Genomic DNA, 6,585 nt, shown 5'->3' with positions numbered 1-6,585 from the left:
CCAGCCATGGCCAACCAAATATAATTTAGTACCTTGTGATAGATGAGATAGTCTTTCTGTATAGGAAAGAGAGTTTGTCAGTACCAGGAACACAATTCCACACTCAGCATGAATATATGCATTAGCCATCATCTATAAGAGGATAAAGAAAATATGATCAATATTATTCTTAAATTCTCTTGTCATATTCATATATCACAGTATAACTCCTACAGCATTACACTGCTTGCTGCCACAGTTATGAACTACCCCATCATTTTCTCACATACATTTTTTAAATATAGGTTTATTTTCCTTAGCTTTTGCTCATAGTATAGCTTTGCATTTATTTCAATAGATTCTTACACTGAAGATTTCAAAGAGACTGGGCATATACTTCAGTGATAGAGTATTACGTAGATTGTCCAAGGCTCAAATAAAAATAGAATCAAATAAAAATATATAAAACACTCATTCAAAAACACACCTATACATACCAAATTTTATTTCAACAACAAGGACTTATTGATGAGAGGTTTTTTTTAACACCAAAGAATTCTGTTGAACAAGATGCATGCAAGGTCTTGGTTATTATTGCACAGCCTGAAAAACATGTGGAGTCTGAACAGAAGAAGATAAATGAGCACAGTTAGTCCTTTATAGAGGAAAACCCACACTTTGAGGATGAGCTGTTAGAGGGAAGCCCCCCAGTCAGGGAGGAGAGCATACGCTACGTTGAAATTTGAAACTGAAAGGTTAGTATTTTGTGTCATATGTGGGCAGCCAAAGATGACATGGCAGGAAACACAAATGTGGACATTTAACAGATTTGGGACATAAACATCGTATGAATGCCTAACAATTGCCATTATATAAGTCAGCTAAACACTTTGATTAACCAAATTCAGTATCTTTTCTACAAAAAGCAATTTTGTATCTCAAGTTTAAAAAAGTGACTATAACCAGTATGCTTCCTGTGTTCAAGTTACTCAATTCATGATAGTCTTTAAATTGATTATTGCAACTCATAAGGCAGTCATAAATAGAATGCATGTACCAACTTACTGTGCCTTTATATTCTTTACGAAAACACCCCTTTACATGATGCACAATAATAGCAGCATTTTTGGAGATGCGGATGAAACACATCAGTTCCATGTGCAACTGATATATTTGTTGATGTATCCTTACAATACCAATGACCATAGGAGCTAGGCATAATTAATGGTTTTAGATGATTGTGATACAAGTAACATTTTGTTCCAGATTTTTTACAGAGAATTTTAAATCTGATACAGTAGCATGCTTTGTCACTGCCCTTATATTTTCCTATAGTGAACACTATATGCACAAACACTTGGAAATGTCTTTCCAAGAAAAAAGATAGTAGTTATAACACTGAAGAGATGTTTGACCATGTTTGACCTCGAGTGCTTCTTACAACAGGTCAGAAGGTTAAAGATGACTGTCAGTGAAAGCAGAAATCTGGCCTGATTTCCAGTGACAAGATTACTTAAATGAAGTTGGCAAATCTTGCCAAAAAGAATGTTACTAAATTTTTTTATCAATATAAGTCTCTGCTTATGAGAATGTAATCTGATGTTTTTGCTTTCCATTCTTAGTGAATTGTGCAGATATTCCATACGTTTTTTTACACATTTCATGTTATCCCTTAGGATCAGTTATGTTTTTCCATAATTTGTGCAAGTAATTCTGAAGCATATTTCTTTTAAACTATACAAATATGTATAAATTTATTATAAGTCAGTACATACAGATACTTATAAGTCAGTGCTTAACTGAGTAAAGCTCTAGTAGCCACCCTTCTGTGAATGTGTATTCATGTCAAACTGATTTATCAATCAAGGATATGTACTTAGGTATAATAGACCTATTATTATATGTAAGAACATTTCTCAGTTAAAATATAGATACCAAGGCGGATCGTGGTGGAGCACACCTTTAATCTCAGCACTTGGGAGGCAGAGGCAAGAGAATTTCTGAGTTCGAGAACAGCCTGGTCTTCAGAGTGAGTTCCAGGACAGCCAGGGCTATACAGAGAAACCCTGTCTTGAAACAACAAACAAACAAACAAAAAAAGATAGATAGATAGATAGATAGATAGATAGATAGATAGATAGATACCAACACACACACAAACAGGAATCAAAGCAACATTTGGATCACTTCCAACTGGTTGAAATTTATTAAACTCCTGACCTCTGTGCTTTCCATAGAAATGAAAAACTTTTCTCAAAAGATGAAAAACGATGTTTAGATATTGTTGGTTCATAGGTAAGTAGATGTCTAAGAAAAGTATAGTTAAGGGCTAGATATTACAAGGTGAAAAGTTTTGGATCTGTGACTTCCACTTTTTAACTTTTATTAGTTTTGTTCTGAGAGAAAGTAAACCACATCCTGTGGCACATTTGTGTCCTGCCATCTGTTTTTATGTGGAAACTTTTATTAAAACCCTCATTCTATTTGGAAGATCATGATATGATTACAAGTCCTCTGCACAAATCATCTGCTGTTTTATTACACCGACCTATGTTTCCTTCTGAACTATTATAGATAACATTAAATTTAGGCTCCTCTCAATACAGATGACAGAAAATTCAAAGACAACAGTTTCATATTTTGTATGAATCTGTCTTGTTAAAACAAATTCATAGGAAATTCTTGTGAAAAATGTTCAATTCTCTTAAATGATTACATTGTATAGTTGGCATATCAATTTGACACCTTAGCCAAGACAGAACTAACTCATAGGTTATCAGCAATAAAACTAAACATTAAGGGTGAACCTGTGCAGACCACTCCAGGACTTTCTTTTGTCCAGAAACCAATGTTGGAGATTTCCCCAGAACTGCATGAAGAATGTAACAAATTTCTTCTCTGTTGTCATAGCACAGACTTCCAAATCTTTCAGAGTCTGGATCTTCAGAAAAATCCCTTCCCTGTATGTTTCTGACACATTATATGCCATTCCAGCTGTTACTTGTTTCTTTAACTTTTCCTGTCCCAAATGGTTACTATTTTAAATGCCACATAATTCCTTCTCATATCTTAAAGATGAAACACTAAACACCACTGGGCTTTTATATGTCTTTCTAATCTTAGGTGTCTGGGAGAGGTATTCAGAGATAATTCAGATCAACATCAATTCACTTTTCCTCTGCAGTCCACATATTAAAAATGAGGAAATTATGAATCTTGTCAGACTTCAGGAATAACAGCTGACAGCTACTGTTGCTACCAGAAAAATAAAAGCAAAACACACACACACACACACATACACACACACACACACACACACACACACACACACACACAAGTTTTCTTAAAGAATTGATTGGGACTATTCATATGAATGTGCCATTGTCAGTACTTTCTGATGTAAGTTTCTTGGAAACAGTTGTTGTGACAACCGGGGAAATGTACAATTTGATCTGCTGTTGTGAACAGCTTCCAGTTCAGCAGCAACAAGCACAGTTAATTGACAGCCTCCAGCTCTTACCACTCTTGCAGTGGACAGCTCTACTCATTGTGAGAACTCCCCGCCCCCAGGCCAGTTATTGAGCCTAGTGGAACACAGAAATGAAGTAAAATTTCTCTATAAACACTTTGTGCAGCAGGTTAATTTTTAATCCAGCTCATCTGGTGGGTTATTGAATACCCTGCTATATTTTCTTGACAGTTTGACACTCGCTCTATCTAATTTTTTCTTCTCCCATCTCAAAAGCACCATCTTTAAAAGACTATTTGAGTGTTTCTTAAATATTCTTCAACATCTACTTCTCAGACTATACAAGTCACATATTAAAATTTAGTGATATTGTTGTGGCTCCTAAACAAATATATTGGTCACCAACTTGATTTCACATAGATATTATCCTTTAACATTGTAGTTTCTCTTCAACAACTGCATGGTATTGATGCTTTTACTTTATAGCCATAATCCTTGAAGATATATAGCTTTTCCAAAATTTTCCTTTAGTATCTTTATCAAGTTTAATATGAAGAAATCTTGATATATTTTCTATAGCACTGATAAAACCTTGTTTGAAGTTTGCAATGATGAAATCTTTGTAACAGTCATTTTATAAAATGGAGTCTCATTTCTCAATTTGCTTCTCCAAAAATAATTAAACCAATCAGTCACAGTCAGAGGTGATCAGATGGATCCATTATGAAATACTGTAAGACTTTAGTGACAGAGACTTGTGTCTTAGTCATACTTCTAATGCTTTGCAAAAAACAACATAAACAAGGAAACTTATAAAGTAAGGCATTTTTGGAGGGTTGTTTATAGTTTGGGATGATGAGTCCATGACATTATGGCAGGGGGCATAGCCATAGGCAAGTAGGCATAGTGCTGGAACAGTAGCCGAGAACTATTATGTATCTCATCAGTAAGATGTAGACAGAGAAAGAAAAGGAATAACTGGTAATGATATGGGCCTAAAGAAATATCAAATCCCTTTCCAAGTGACACACCTTTTCCTACAAGACCACATTTCCTAATACCTTCTAAAATAATTCCACCAACTACAGACCAAGTATTCAACTATATGAGCCTATGAGGTTGTTCTCATTGAAACTGTTACAACACTGGTGCTGTTTTTTTCTGTTTTCTAACCAATAGCTGCTTGTCCCCAATTGATTTCTCCAACTATATGTTATCTCAAGCAGATATTCAATTAGGAGTATGTTTTAAGCAGGGATTCAATAATATCTTAATTCAAGTCTCAAGATTTGAAGCTCTCATAACTCCTGAGACTTTATCTTTATCTTTGGTAGAGAGATCCTGAAAATGAACTCAGTGCAAGTCTCATCAGTCATTCTGTACATCAGTATCTAGATATCAGCTCAGGGAAATAATTTTGTAAATGTTACTGATAGTAGAGAAAGATAACAGTGACATCATAATTGTGTATTATTATGTCAGGTAAAGTGATTTTGTTTTTTCTGTGTCTTTCAGACATATAGCTCATTTTGCTTGCTATGCATACAATATGGTTCATTGAGTTTTCTCTCTGGAAATATGGGGAGTCCTATCCTAACCTCATGGCTTCTTTGAGGAAGATATTGAGGAATCTTTATATAGCTACTAAGCTTGTTATATGTTGCCTAAAACTAATAGAAAAATTCAGAAGTCTGAGGCTTTTTGCAAAAAGTTCTGCATCTTAATATATGTAGAGTTCAGTGAATTTCTATGAAGTTCATTAATATTACTTATAAAATACAAATTACCAATTCCTACCACAGAATTGTTAAGAATAACATGATTGGGGAATTTTGGGAAAATAAAGATACTTTATGAATAGAATACCTCAGCTAAGCTTTAAACAGTTTATGAAGGAGCTAAAGGTTGTTCTTGTTCTCAGGCTTTATTAAATAACTTATAATGCTTGAAATATGAAGTAATTTGTTTTAGTCATAGATAGTAATACACAAACATATTTGTCTTTGATATTCAAATTAAACATCTGCATTTTTCTATGTCATTCTGATCAATCAATTAAAATGTATTGATAATCAAATATTAAACAATTGTTTGAAAATAAATATCAAATATGCACATAAATAATTTTAAATGTCTCAATCTCAGAAGACACTATCCAGAATCTAGGATTGATTTCATAGAGGTGTAATTCTTGATTTTTTGCTCCATATACAACTATATCTTTAAATGTAAATTTGGAATTCGTTTTTTATAAAAGGGCATATGATGATTAAAACATCAGAGAGTGACAGTTAAGGAACAGAGCCTGTACATGGCAGAGCTTAAGATGATGAATTTAACTTAGTATAGTATCAGACAGAAGCATATGTAGACAGTCAAATAAACAAAAATCATGAAGAATAAAGATAGAAAAGAGAGAGACAAGGATGATGAAAAGAATGTAATTTATAACCGAATTTATACATATAGAGATCAAAGAATTATTGTCAAATATACTTATGACAACTTTTTTTGTTTGTTTGTTTGGTTTGGTTTGGTTTTTTGAGACATGGTTTCTCTGTAGAGCCCTGGCTGTCCTGGAACTCACTTTGTAGACCAGGCTGACCTCAAACTCAGAAATTCGCCTGTTTCTGACTCCCAAGTGCTGGGATTAAAGGCGTATGCTACCACTGCCCATTTTACAACAACTTTTAATGAACACATGCTCTTAGAGTTTAATGTAGCATGACAACTGTTATATACTGTGGTGTTTTCATTGCATATTATATGTAATCTTGATATTATCGAAATTGATTTTATGTGTGTTAATTATTAGCATCAGTGTTGTGTCTGATATCAATAGTTGAGTATCTGTGGATGTTTGCATCTTTGGGGTTCTGGACCCAATTTCATATGAATAATAAAGAGATATTAGATAGAAAACCTCTACTTTTCAAATTTATACATAGCAATTTTATAAACAATTTATTTTGTATTATTAATATGTCATTTTATTATAGTATGTTGTTCAGACATAACACAACCTTCATGAGGGGGAATTCATTAGGTGTCTTCATCTAAAAGTGAATCCAGACTAAATGATGACTATTGGGTATATTGGCCACTATGTATATATTCAAGCAAGGCAATAATACTAG

This window comes from Mus musculus, chromosome 5, assembly GCF_000001635.26.
Source record: "Mus musculus strain C57BL/6J chromosome 5, GRCm38.p6 C57BL/6J".
Lineage (NCBI taxonomy): Eukaryota > Metazoa > Chordata > Mammalia > Rodentia > Muridae > Mus > Mus musculus.
Note: the sequence above shows the minus strand (reverse complement) of the source record.